This window comes from Anser anser (assembly GCF_964211835.1).
Source record: "Anser anser genome assembly, chromosome: 4".
Classification (NCBI taxonomy): domain Eukaryota; kingdom Metazoa; phylum Chordata; class Aves; order Anseriformes; family Anatidae; genus Anser; species Anser anser.
The window spans coordinates 32831317-32846025 of record NC_139724.1 but is presented as its reverse complement, the minus strand read 5'-3'; the positions used below and the strand labels follow the sequence as shown (position 1 = coordinate 32846025).

Below are 14709 nucleotides of genomic sequence, written 5' to 3'. Positions count from 1 at the left end.
GTTGTGTGGAGGGGAGATGAAGGATGGTCACTGAGGCAGGGCAGAGGTGTGGTCGGACCCCTCTCCTTTGTGCTGGTGCCGTGCTTTTGTTGCCAGTGGATTAAAGATGCCTTGAGGTCTGGATGCCCAGAAGGAGCTGATGGAGAGGGCTGCAAAGGGGGGTGCAACCAGCCAAGGGGCAGGCGATGGAGGAGGCTTACTGTTTATCAAAAAAAATAAGAGACAGGGTCATTGCTGCCATGTTTGTGTGCCTTGAATTCCTGTGGCTGCTCGCAGGAAGGACAGTCCATTTGATCTGAAAGGCTGAGACAACAAGTATTTTATATTTACACATAAAATGACATTTCTAACCATATATTTGCAATTAAGCCATTGTTTTTATTAGTCACAAGGGATAATTGCATCCAGAAATTCCCGAAGAAAATGTTATATTGGGCAAACAACATTACACTGACGTTTCAATTATATGAGTAATTTTCTAGCATAGATCAGCAATAAACTTCCCTGAAGGACCTATTAAACAGGAAGCAAGAAAACAGAGATGGGGCAGTTGCCAAGTGTCTAGCATTTGTGTGTCTGGTCGTGCCCTCACTCCTTTTGTCTTTACGCATGTCGAGCAGTCGGTGAAATCCAGCAATGCCTGCAGACAGCAGGCACGCACAGGAGGGCTTTCTTTTGGAGATGTTGGCTTCCTGGGGCTGGAAGGGAAGGGTCTCTGGTTTCTGCCTTGTGGAAGTGCACCAGGCAAAACTGCTGAGGTCTCCTTGGCGTGGAAGCAAAGACATCCTGTCTTTCAAAGGGTTTTGGTCAGTGTTTGGGTGAAGACCCAAAATGTCTGATTAAAATGCCACGCTGGTGGCAGACTCTGGGAGATGACAGGCAAAAGGGAAGGGATCAGATCAGCCACACTGAACAGGGCACCCATGCTCCTACAGACCCAAACCCTCTGACATGCTATCAGAGGAAGCGGACGGGAGCCAAGAGCTGCCTCACATACTTGTCAGGTGTAGCAAATGTGTTTTTTCCATTGTAGTTCTTCTCTCAGCCACATTGCCAAACAAGCAAAAGCCCTAGCATAAATTTCCCTTATCCTGCCATAAAAATGCTTTTATTGGTAATAGCTTATTTCACACACTGAGCTGTTATATGGTATTCTGGCAAAAAAAAAAGAAAAAAAAACCACCACCAACCCACAAGGAGGATTTTCTGAGAAGGTCATGCTGGAAAAAATATGTCTCCAAACAGTCCCTAATGCAAAATCAGGCTGAAAAAAGGTCCCCCATTGCCCATTCCCCATGAGGTCCTTGCTGGTGTTTTCATGTCTAAGCGTGCAGTGTCCCATTTTTGCTCTTTAGTAAAGATCAGGAGCAAACTTTTCTAAAGGGCTGTTCAACAGCAAGAAAGAAAGCCAGGGATGATTTAAATACAGACACACTCTGATGAACTTCTAGCTCCACTTCCACTTTCTCTTTGGTTCCTCTCAAATTAGCTTCTAATTATCCCAGTTGTAATCACCCGGTGTGATAAAGTTGAAGTAATAATGATTCTTTTTGATAGCACAATATTTTCTCTATAACTGTTGTAGCTAATAAAGACAGAATGCCAAGCTGCTTATAGAAAACAGATTTTTACAGTTCCTAAACAAATGCCCTGAATAGTTCATGTACAGATAATAAAAGAACAAAGCAACTGTTCTAAGGAAAATTTGTATCTTGATTAAAAAAAAAATCAAAAACAAACAAGAAAACAACAAAAAACCCTATCTGTATATTTATTTTCCAAATTATTAATTTTAAAGGCCCAGAACCTAATGTCAGTACTCCACGTCCAAATTGCAGGGGACTGGAGATGGCTGCTCAGTGCTGTCGATCTGCTCAGGTTTCTGCACCTCTGGGCAGCTCTTGATGCCATATCCCTGTGATGCCCAGGTAAGTCACTTTTCCCTGTGGCACTGAGTCCAGCAGGTTTTAGGCATGCCTCCCATGCCACATCTTCCCATGCCACATAGTGATGCTCCTGTTCGCATTGGAGCCCAACTCTCTGACCACAGGGGAAGGGGATGCCAGGGCACAGAGTGGGGAGAATTTCTGCACCCCAGGTGCACTTGGATAAGATCAGCAATGTGATTTAAAAGAAGGGCTTGGGATGTCGAGCAATCAAATCTAGCGTGTAGACTCTCTTCTTGGCTTAGAAGAGCTCTCTCTATGCATGAAACAGTTCATCCCTGCTGGGTTTTCATAACCCTATGTAAAGAGAGGCTGGTGAAATCTGCATTAATATTTGTCAAGTGTTGCATGACCTGCTTGATGTAACAACGCCAGCATATTACTGGAAGTCTTTGGACAAATTTGTTGTTAGCATCAATGGCTGTGATTAGTAACTGTGACTGTGTGGAAGCTTTGGGCTAGGCATGTGCTATGTATGGGTTATTGTATCTCTGCTCTCTGTGACTGCAGGGAGTTTTGAGGGCTGCAGTGAAAGGTCCACCACAGATGGGCATTTTCCTATCAGCAGGAAATATTCATATATCACAATTTGAAAGAGCAAGCAGGGGTGGAGGTGAGATATATATATATATATATATATGTATATATTTAGATATAGATGTATTTAGTTACAGTCTCAGTGGAATAAATACCACACCAAGAAAAATATGGAAGAGTGGACCTGGAACATTGGGGTCTATACTATGTAATTACTCATATAATTAACATACATCACCATCTTAGTGTTATTGTCTGGGGTTTCTCCCTCTAGACCTATGAATTTCTTCAAACCAATGGGTACATTTTTATCTCGTTTAATGTTCCCTGTTCTACAAATAACTATGGGATCTCTAACTGAAGTACAATCACTGCTACTCTAATGTTACAACATCAGTGATTAGAACGGATTTGTTCCTGACCACCTTCACATAGAATAATAAGTATGTCTGGTATCTTTTATTCTGAGAGAAAATCTTTCCAGCTTATCATCTAGGCAGAAAAATGAACCCAAACAGACCAAGTTTTATCAAGAGCAGAGAAGAGGAAGAGAGTATTCTTGCTTTTTTTTCTATTTTATTTTTTTTTTTAGCATACAGTAATATCAAACTTGTGAGCTTTACGTAAAACATTTAGGAAAGAAACAGCCATTATAACAAATGTGCTATTAGTTCTGCACTAATGTAACTAATTAGGCCCTCAGTTCCATGTGAGAAAAATGAATAAAGCACTGCAGTGTGCAGCTTTGTATTAGGCAGTATTTTCTGCTCTTGAGCAAACTTGTTCTGCGCGCCAAAGGCAAGAGCATTAATTGAATACAGAACCTGTTTATAAATCTAGCACAGCTTTCAGCTTGACGGGTGCCACTGCTGTTCATTCTCACCTTTCTGCTGTCCGTAATTAACCTTGCATAGCTTGAAATTCTCCGTGAAGTGAAGGATGGGCTCTGGTTTTGGCTGGGTTGCTGTGACCTGAATTAAAGCTGCCAAACTCCTGCTGTTTCATGTTGGCCTTACCTGGCCATAGAGGCCAGCGGGGAGTGAGCCAAACAGCTCTTCTAGTAAAGTGATGTTGCGGGCAAGTGGAAGATAAGAGGCTTGATGGGACTCTCAGTAGTTATTAAGTGATACTTTTTCTTATAACAAATGTGGCGTAAGCCTTATTTCTCCCTAACCAAGGCATACAATGTACCACAAAAGAGATGGCTGGCTGCCAGAAAGAGTTATGTACATAGACGTGCACCTACAAACGTAGAACAAAGATAGGCAAAGATGAATGTGTTCCTCCCTTTCAATATGGGACTATTCAAGTACCCATTGTAGTCAGTGAGACCATCTCTGTCCCGCCTTCTTTATGCCACTTGCACCTGGTGCTGCCCCTGGTACTCTCTGCCACTCACCAAAATGGCTAAGTATAGGTAAAAGAGAAAAGCAACCCCAAAGCAGATATCTTGCATTGGTTTCTGCCTTCTAGTGAGTGATGGTGGTGGAGGGAAGGATCAGCGGGGCAAGGCTGGGGCTGGGGTAGCCGCAGAGAAATTGGGAGGAGGAAAGCAGCAGCCCTGCTGTGGTCAGTGAGCTTCTAGACAGCCTCAGCTGCATGGGAAACCACAGCTGAATTCCTCATGTCAATGTCTTCATTTTGGTTATTGTTTGAAGGAATCTCCTTATATCCAGTTTCCAATCAAAACATCATGTACTCCCTAAAATCCGAGCTTGACTATGAACATGTTGCACTACAGGGACTGATGTCTACCAGTCGTGTAATGTGGATGAATGCCTTTGAAAAACAGATCCTTAATCGAAGTTACACTTCATTTGTTTTTTAAATTTCCATCTTCCATTTAAGTGGCTGTTTCATTGCTATGAGAAGCATTAAGAGCTATTCATGTTTTTCTTTTCGTGGCTCTTTTAAAACTGAACTTCCCTTGTTGTTAATGTCCTGGCAGTGGATATTCTCTCTTATCTGCTCTGTACTCATGGGCTAGGTCCAAGATTACCTGTGAAGGGTTTTAGTTTCTTCATGCAGAAATGTGTGTGTTGTTATTTTAACTATTTGAATGTTTTCATTGTAAAGCACCGTTTCTTTCTCATTATATTGTTGTAATTGTATATTAAGTTAACTTTAGGCAGAAAAATTCTTTTTCTTCTGTTATGTCTTCTTGTCAGCCTGAAGTTAATTCAATATTAACATGTAAAAATAACATGGAGGTTAAAGGAAACAATAGATGCAGCTGTGTTGTAACTGTTTTTTACCCAGCCACTGAAAGAAAGCAAAACAAAGGTGCAAAATGTAGGCAGATCAAAAAGGCTAATTTCAACATGAGGAGATAGGAGAAAAAAAATGCTTGTTTTAAGATACAGTGTGCATATTAACAAGCCATCAATTTCTATACAGGTATGGTCTTTGGTCAAAAAGACCGAAGAGGGGACTTTTCTGCTCTGACTTCTTCCTTTGAACTTTTAACCAAGGGCTCTTGGTAGGAAAATCACTGCTGCAAATTGCCTCTAACACTCCTCATTATTATTATTAGATAGCTCTTCTGTTTGAGCACATCTTTCTTACACTAAAGAATCAACATCTCAAATAAGAATGAACCCCCAGAATCATCAGATGACTGTCTTAAAACTTTGTAAGATAAATGTTTTCGTTCCAGAATGGGCTTCTTCCAAAACAAAAAAATACTTGTGGAAAAGCTGGGCTTCTCCAACACTTAAACTCCTGAAAATGTCAGTGATAGTTTGTTCTGAAATGATTATTGAAACATATTCAAAGCATGTTATCAAAATGTTTTGTCTAAAAAAAAAAAAATCCACAGCCACTTCAGATAAAAGATTAATTCAAAGCAGGACTTCTTGAACACACAAACCTCAGACTTCAGAAAACAGGAAAGAAGTTAACATTCCATTTTTTCCCAATAAAGCCTTTTAAAGAAATTTATCATCACTACCTATCAGCTCATTAATCTGGCCAATGAGGCAGGAAAAGGGCTATCCGTGGAAAGAAGTCCACCTCAACTATGTCTCTGGATTTGCTGATTACCTCTTGATATCACAAGTTTGAGGGTAACTCTGCTCATTTCTGCTCTTCTTCAGCATTCACAGCTCCAGTTCACTCTCCGGTGTAACTTGGTTTCAGTGTCTCCAGCATTCAGGTATGGATGTGACAAGTTCCTTGTCATCTTCATACTTCTTTCAGCAAGCCAAATATCAATCATCCAAAGTAACTTTATACACTCCTAGTCAAGTTTCTTACACAAGATTATGCTAAGTTCCCATGACAAATCACCGTGGAAGCAGGTTGGGTTATTTTGTCTTTTCCATTTTTTAAATTTTCCTTCTACACAAGCAAGAATTCACCAGAAGTTTAGCCTGTTTTTAGAGGTTTAAAAAACAGAACTTAAAAAAAAAAAGTGTCGTAGTATTCAGCCCCATCCTCCCCAGAACCTGCTGGCTGCATCGCTGTGTGCAGGACAACATCGATGCGTCTTCTCAGACAGGCATTAAGGCCCGTGTGGTGTGTGAAGTAATACAGAGTTTTAGTGTCTTCTGAAAAGGCCTGAAGAAAGTAAGCAGACATTCATATGTCAAGATAGCACAAAGTTGTGTTGTTGGTGTTTTTGTTTTTTTTTTCTTTTTTCTTTTTTGTAAAGAAAATATTAATGTCTGTTTAAGCACTTCCAAGGCATCACACAGGTTACTATTACGTCATGAATGATTTCCATTTTCTGCTCTGCATCATTTTGTTTTCCTGGCTTAGGAAAGCAAGCTAGTGCTAGATGAATGCTGCGTGTATGCGGAGGGTGCACAGCCAGGTCCTAATAGCTTCGTGCCTGCTTTCTTGTCCGTCGTTTATCATCGTTATTATGCATCTGCTAACAAGGAACTGTTTAGCAGAGTCACACAAGGGGCTGCCTAATGTTTTACTACCAGATTTGTGAAGAAGGAAAAAGATGGAACAGAGGAATAGTTTTAAGAAGTGGGGAATAAACAGAGGCTTTTAAACGTAATTCCTGGCTGTCAACATCCTAATTAGCAATGGGTCTACTTGATGTCTCCGTACAGAGGGTGTGAATAGTACTGCTTCATGTCTGTCATGGTGATTAATGTCTTTTTTGGTAATAAACCAGTAGAATATACAGTCGTATCATAAATCTATAGAGTACACTGCCCTAGAACAAATATGTGACATTACCCAATTACATTAATGGTGATGTCCTCTGTTTGGACTGCTGAAAAGTCAGACTGATGACATGTTAGGGGCGTCTGCTGAGCCAGAATATTCAAGGGACTAGATAGAAACAATAGCCTTATAAATATACATTGAATTTAATAACAGTTGTTTCACTCTTATTCTCTACTCATTTTGAATTGTTCTCCTCAACATGGAAACCAGCTTTTGCTGCACAATCCACTGCAGAAATGGAGAGATAATAGAATTACAGCTAAGTGAAGTGCATTCATCACGCAGTATCCCTGATGCTCTCCTGGAACTGGTGAGAGAAATGGGGTATATCCCATTGAATCCAAAATGTTGTTATGCTCATATTACACATACAATGGCTATCAAAGGCAGCTCATAAAGCAAATCAGTAAATTCATATTAATTTTAGTGGGCTTTCGAACAGCCCTAAGCTGAAGCCTGTGGCTTTGAGGAATTTGATAGCTACATTTTTATTTCACTTTTAAGCAATTCCAAGACTCCCAGTGTTCATTTCTTATATTGCAGCAGGCTTTCTCAAAAGCACTTTCTCATGCCATGTAAGCTAGAAGGTGACTGGAATTGCAGAAGCAGATGAAAGAGAGCATTATCCACTGTCTTTCTTCCTAAAGGAGGTATTTCTTCAGCTGACCTAGTCTTGAGGAAACATTCAGCTCTGGATTGCAGTGTTTGTGGAGCAGAGCAATCCTAATTTACGTGACAGCTGATGCTACGATACTATGCAACATCTTAGTTTTTGCTTATTCATTAAATACTTTAATGTCAAGTTAAATAAATAATCAAAGCATGTTGCAAGATCTAATAGCTAGTTCTCTGTCAGACAGTATAGGATACCTTGCACTAATGAGCTTCACCTCACCAGACTTTTATGGTGTAACTTCATTTTGAGAAATGTGGTGCTCTGAAATAACTGGCAAGTGATGCTGGATATTAGTTACAGTAAGAAGAAATGAAGAATTATCATTTCTAAGAGATTCTTCTTCTTCTTCCAACAAATTCTTCTCTTTTGGCATGGCCTATAAGTTACAGAAATGTATGGTTCTTATGGGACTTTCACACCCAGACACTGACTATAATTCCATGCCGTGCTAATGAAAGTCAGCGCTCGCAGGGAAGTGTGGTTACAGCCATGGAAATCAGTGTTTAAGGTTTGTATTCTGCACACAAACAGCTGTAATGCTCAGCTCCTATGCATCTCAGTGTATAGTTGGCACCTATACCCTCCATTTTCAGAACCTGCAGAGAAATTGGGTACTCAAGATCACACAATCTATCAGCAGGAAAGTCAAATACAGGTTTTGAGTCAGCTGAGTCCTTGTGCGGTAACCACTGCAGAGCACTGTTTCTCATTGGGTTTAAGGAATGCATATGAACCTTATGGTTTTGCTCACTCAGGGGTAATTGCTGAACTTTCTCTGCATGGGTGAAGATGATATACATAAAAGGTAGCAGGACTGGACTCACAACGAGGATCTGTACTGTTTTCATTTACATGTACAGGAGGCATGCATAGATTTTTGTGTCCATGCCACAGTGGTACTACTATGTATTCACACGCCAGTGACTCCTCCTCAGAAAAGATGTGGTATGGCTTTCTGCACAATCGTTCTTAAATTTTGGTATGTGCAGTTCCACAAAATTGTGCCTAGGTGGTATGTGAGGGTCAGGATCTTTATCTGGTTTTGGCAATGGACCTGCTGGAGCTGGAGATGATGGCAGTGGTGCAACAGCACTTGTTTGGGAGCAGAATTAACTTAGTTGTGACTGTTTTCCTGTGAGCCGTAGGGGTGCTAGTTGTGAGGTATGTGTCTCTGGTTGAAGGAGAAAAAAAGCCCTATAAATGTCCTTTTTGTTTCCTTGTTTGGAAATAGGGGTGCTGTGTACAGCTGTGGGCAGCTTCCCTGAGACGAACTCCAGTGCATGGTACGCACACAGAAAGGTGCGCTAGAGCAGTAGTAAGCTCCAGAAGTTAGTTGCTGCTCACTTGAAGACCCTATTTTATCAGTTACTGTTCAGCAGAGCTGAGTTGGCAGACCGGACTGACATTTTTTAAGACCAATAATATGTGGCCTATCTTTTTGAATTATTTTGAAGCCCCCTCCCCCGTTACACTCCAACACTGCAAGATATTTTCTTCTTAATTTTACTCGGATCTTTGCTGAATTCAGTCACCATGGCTCAGTCTCACTGTCTCTTTTCATGGGGCTGGGGCAAAGAGTCATTTGTCTGTATATCCCATACAGAGTCAAAGGAGCTAATGTGTTTTTGCGTATTATTTCACCAGTCTTATTAAGTAAATTAACTGTGATTGAAAATTCAGCAATGTGCACACAGAAAGTCTTCTCTGTGAAGTAATATAACCGATTCGTTACTTGTCATCTCACCTGATGTTATGTTGTCCTCTTTTATCAACTAGTATTTTTTTGAATACAAAGTGAAGGCTGTAGACTAGGAAACCTATTTCATGTGTGCTACAGCAGCACTCTGTTTCAGACGGAGGGAATATAAAAAAGTTCATAAAGCTTTCCATGTTAGATATGAAAGACAGGAATTAGCCAACATGAATCATGAGCCGCACTGACTAACTCAAGAATACTGAGTTTTCATTTGTAAAATTTAACAAGATTATTGGTTTTCTGTGAATTCAGTGAATGACCATATAGCTTCCAGTCAGCATTCTCAACTTTTATCATGCATGTTTCTGACTTTCTTTTTGTGTATGCTAAGCTTTCATGCTAAACTCACCTGAAACTCTTGGGCTCCTAAACTCTTGGGCTCTGAGCAATAATAATAATTTAACAAATCTTAACATGTAATAAAACCAGCATATTTATTTGAAATACCTCAGGATCAACACATTTTACAAGGAATACTTACACAAAGTATTCCCTAAACAAGAAGTAAGGGAAATGTATAAAGATGGAAATTCTGGTGTCTTTTAAGACAGGGCAGAAAGCAGAAGGTTCTCAAGAGCTTTACCAGGACTCTCATTTAATGGGTTGTGTTTTCTCTGTGAGCCAGAGGGTGATTGCTTGGTTTAAGGACAAAACAGTGTATAGCCTTTGTTTCTGTTGTTGCTGTTTCATTGCAACATGGACTCGTTCCTGGATATTAATGTTCTTCCCTCATTCTGCTGGGTGCTTCTGCTAATAACTATTTATGGAACAAAACAAACACGCTGAATCTTCTTCTTGACCGCTGGTGGCCCTAAAAAGGAAGATATATTAACAAGCTGATGATATCACTGCCTTTGTGCTGATGAGTATAGCTAGCCACAGATTTTTATACCTTGGTCGGGAACAGTTTAAAAACTGTTTTGGCAGATCTCTGGGTGACATTATGAACTTACTTAACTCCTTTTCCCATTTCCAGACCATTTAGTTTTAAGTCTCTCATGTGATGTTTGCTAATCAGGTTATATATAGAATCAGAAGCAAATGAAAATTAGAATAACATTGCACAAAATGAGAATAGCATACAAAACTCTACAATTTTCTCTTCATACAATTTCATTTTTATTATGGTAATGAAATGCTTAATTATATACTCTTCAGCTAGTAAAATATATCTTGGGATGGTAGTATTAGCACATATTTTGTAAAACTCCAATGACAATAAAAGGATACATAGTTTTATGACTAAGTAGCAAATTGGCAATATCACCTGCATGCTAAGTGAAGCTAAAATAACTCAACTAATGAGATAATAACACGTGGGACTAAAAAAAAAATGGTGTTGGATAGGTGAAGAAATGCTTTACGTTAAATCCACAGTATGGGTATAGTTCAAATAACATTAAGGTTCTGACTCAGGCACATGAAAGTATGGAAAGTGAGAGTTAAGGCTGCCTCTCTATACTTAATATGCCCTGGTGCCTTTCCAACAAATATTTTATTATGTGAGCTCTCCCGGTGATTTTGGAACATGAGCAGCATTTTGACCTCCATAGGGGTTTGACAGTGATTTTTTTTTTTTCTGAAACCATCGAGCAAAAACAAAATTGCAGAAAAGTGGAAGAGAGAAAATCTTCAGTTCCGTTTTCAGTCTGTTAAAGTTAAATATAAACCTTTCTGTGCAGACTTCTCCTCTTGTCTCATTTTAAGATATGGCTAAAATATTTTGTTAAAAAATATGGACTGTGGTTAGAACTTGAGTAGATTTTCATTTTATGCCCCCTGCAAATGTTTTAGTTGCAGAGAAAGCTGCTCCTACCCCTTTTCCACAGGTAGTTAGGCAAACTTGCAGTCAGAGCTCTACTCTTCTTGACTCAAATCAAAAGTTTCCTCTATTGCTGGTAAAATCGGAAGATGGACTTAAGTCTTCTACGCTGTACCCTGATGCTGAGCAATTTTGGCATGATGCCATGCCAGACTTGGTTTTCCTCTCCTATGGGACAGAAGCATCATTACAAACCTTGAGAGCTGGCATAAAATGAAATGACTGGTAGGTGCTTTAGGTGGTGATGGGAACAGAAGATGAGGATTTCAGTCTAGGTATCTACATGCTCCTCCTTACCGCAGTATCTGAGTTTCCTGCACACCTCACTGAACTTATATTGTAGCTGCCTGTTTTACAAGTGGGAGTATCAATGCAAGGAAATGTGTGGTAGAACTGGGAGTTGATTCTTCTCCATGCGAGTACCTCATCCAGTGCAATACTCCCAGGATCTCTCTTCTGATGGCTACAGATTTTCTGCATGCAGCCAAAATGGTTACTGATTCATCCGGCATTTCCTTAGGTTGTCATTTGTCCCTGCACACTTTGTGTCCAGTTTTCCCATTGATATGGATGGGAATAAGATTAAAAATCCAATTCATTGAATTGAATGCTGAGTAAATTATATACAATATTCTCCCTGCTATTGCTGGCTGTTCTGTGGAGATCAGTTGATACCTCTTTAGTTCAGCCATTAGTTGTACTCTGAAAACAAATCCTTTTGTTTTTAATTTTCTTTTTCTTCTTAGATTGAAACAAAATAACTTTATAGTTACCACCAATAGCTCCCAAGACTTATGGAAAATTAGCAAGGTTATAAAACCTACAGCGTGCGTGTGGTTTGCTGTTGCAGCTGCACTTTAAAAGAAAAGTAATATACTCACTTGTCCTCCTTAGAAAAGCATCTATAAATTAGCACTCTTTGAAAAGTTCCTGATGCCTAGCACAGTTTTTATACATTGCAGCCAAGACGTGGCTCCTCCATTTTTAACGCTTTGGTCCATTTAAGCTGTCATGCCAAGATCCAAGGGGTCTCCATTCTGGTCATTTTCTTTATAACATGTTCTGACTATATCTCTTCCTTCTAAGAGGTGTGGTGTGGGGCCTACACAGCGGCTCAGCACCTGACTGCCGTGCTTTGCTTCCACCCCAAGCTGAGGAGCGTCCCTACTGCCTTGGCTGGTGGGAAAGGGGAAGAGCCAAAGCCACCGCTCTGGGGATGAAACATGGAGGAGGGCTTGGGCAACCCTGTCTCCTAAGGTCTTATGGGCTGCCTAGCACCTTCTGCTGTCAGAGCCCTTCCTCCTCCTCCTCACACCCTTTTGTTCCTCTCTGCAGCAGACCTGGGACTGGGGTATCCTCTGTGGGGCAAGTGGACACACGGAGCTGCCTTCAAAAGGAGTCACCACAAGGCCTCAGCCTGGCTCTCCTCCACCTGTGTCTCCACAAAGGTCATGCCTGAGAAGATCCATGAGGCCAGCTCTCCACGTGGAAACTGTGAATAGGACCATGGCTGGAAGTAGTGTCCTCCCAGCTCCCCAACGGCTGTGGGGCAGGGGACCAGTGTGCTTCTAGCAGCGGCGGGGTTGTCTCCTTCAGAGCTTGTTGGGAAGGCTCGTGCCCACATTGTGAGGGCCTGCTGACGTCTGTGTTCCCATCCACTCAGCGCTGGGGTAGCTGTTTATCCACCACCCTTCATCAATGAGGTTTAAGGGCATACCTCAGAAAGGCAGCACATGGTGCTTTCTGTAGCACTGAGAGTGAAGGGGAGAAACTTAAAGCCAATGGGAAGGATTTACATTAGCTCTGCTGCCAAGAAGTCTTTCCTAAACTCTCTCCTTCAATAATATCTGGGTCAAAATAATACTGACTCTACTAAATCTTCAGTTTTCTTGCTTTTTGTGTATCAACACTAGGACAAAGCAATTACAGCCCCCAGAGACACACATGAGTGAAGTGAGTGAGGCAGAGATATTAGTGTTGCTGTTGTCCTTTCCTGCCCTGTCGCCTGCCTTTGTTAATCTGCATGTGCAAATTAAACTGAAATTAAACTCTTAATTTATCATCTTGTTGTGGTGACAGCAGGCAGGACCAGAATGCTTTACAAACACGTAGCACCACATTAACATCAGAAACAGATTCTTCCCCCGAGAGAGGGGAAGATTTCAAAGAATGTGGAAAGATACCACAGGGCTGTAATCCCTCTTGCTGTACAGAAAACAACCGATTGTTGTTGAAACCCTTGGAGGGGGGAGGTGAGGGATCTGCACAACACATGTAGGCTACAGCTTTTCCACCGTCGAGAGTGGAGATGGGAAATTTGAAATAAACAACCTTGGGGGGTGGAAGGAAAAAAAAAAAACAACAACCCACACAAAAAAAAATACATGGCAAAAGGGAAAAGATACTGCACGGTAATAACTCAATGTGACTGCCCACAGAAGTGAAGTGCTCTGAGGACCAGCCCTCTGGATGCAGACCATCTCTGCTACAGCAGGCTGCAGGCTCTGCCCGTGTCCCCACGCTGTCTTCACCTGCCGCCGCCCGTTGCTGTAGGGCACTGAGCTGCCCCTCTTCACCTCGTGGGGTGCTAGCAGATAGCCCGAGATCTGCCAGGGCCATCTGTGTGGACGCCCTGCGGTCCTGATTTAGCAAAGCACTTAAACACATGCTTAAGGGATTTGCTGAATTGGATGCTGCTCTCTCCACTGGCTCCCTCCACGTCTCCTGGCTCCCTGACCACTTGGCTCCACCACTGCTTTCTTTACCCTTTAGGATGCTTCCACCGTCCAAAGCTGGACCACTCTCCTTCTCCACAGTGCCAGAGGTGCCTCACAAGGTAGGTCCTTTTTGGGTTATTTTGCAGCAGGAGTTGCACTTGCTCTGCCCACGCAGTTAGGAGCACATCCTGTCCAGCTGACAGCCCCATGGAGTGTGGTCCCCAGCACCACCGGTGTGTTTGGGAGTTGCCCCTCCTGCCACAAGGACTGTAGGTGTTTAAGCGATTTAAGACCATATACCTGAGGGCTTTGGTAGGAATAAGTTTCAGAGCTCCTAAGCCACTTCTCTGATAAATAAAGCTTCTCCCTTGGACATCTAGGATCTCTTCAAAATGTTATCCTTGCTCCTGTATTCAACGTCAGCTTACAAAATCTTCAGAAGTGTTTTGATTCCCACGGAGGCGAGTTTATTTATTCAGTCCTGCTCTGCTCCATCAAAGAGACCCCAACTGGGAGAAGTCATCATTCATCAGCTTGGGAGGGACTCCCGCCTGCAGTAGCAATGCTCTGCAGGGAAATGCAAACCTGCCAAGCTTTACTTACCTTAGCCCAGCATGAGGTGAGGCATGCTGATAGATGCACGGCTCCGACATGCTTTGGAGATCGGCATGGGGAAATGCATTGCCTGGCAGGAGCAGGGCTTGCGTGCCCCCACCACTGCTTGTTTTTTCATGAGTCCCAAGCCCTGTGGGATGACACGAGAGTGGGAGCACAGAAAGCGTGCAAAGCAGCTCTGGGTGAAGTATGCACAGCTGGAGGCGTCTCGTGGTGCTCTCGCAGGCAAAGAGGAACAGGGGAGAGCTGTGAGCGATGATTAACTATAGCCATTAAATGCAGAAAGCAGTGACATAATTTTGGGAACATGAATGTACCATTTGAACTATCCTAGAAGAATGTCAAGTGCCGTGAAAATAACACCATATGTTTAGAGAGCCTGTTCTGGAGGTTTCCAGACCACAAAGCTGGATTTCGCTGGGCTGGAGTGCCCCGGCGGGCTCCTTTGCAGACGC

General features: G+C 41.9%; 1 protein-coding gene across 28 annotated transcripts in view; it reads left to right on the top strand.

The window, feature by feature from the left end:
- Positions 1-14709, top strand: part of LOC310899686 (uncharacterized protein) — a 140768-nt gene that overhangs the window by 22982 nt on the left and 103077 nt on the right. For 21 of the 28 annotated variants that reach the window (XR_014584486.1, XR_014584487.1, XR_014584489.1 and 18 more), the window contains exon 2: positions 12258-13758. The exons of 1 other annotated variant lie outside the window; for it this stretch is intronic. The gene's annotated coding sequence lies outside the window, so the exon portion shown is untranslated. Of the gene's footprint in view, positions 1-1838; positions 1929-12257; positions 13759-14709 lie in introns of all 28 variants that reach the window. 6 more of the 28 variants (XR_014584503.1, XR_014584508.1, XR_014584509.1 and 3 more) reach the window with 2 other exon arrangements.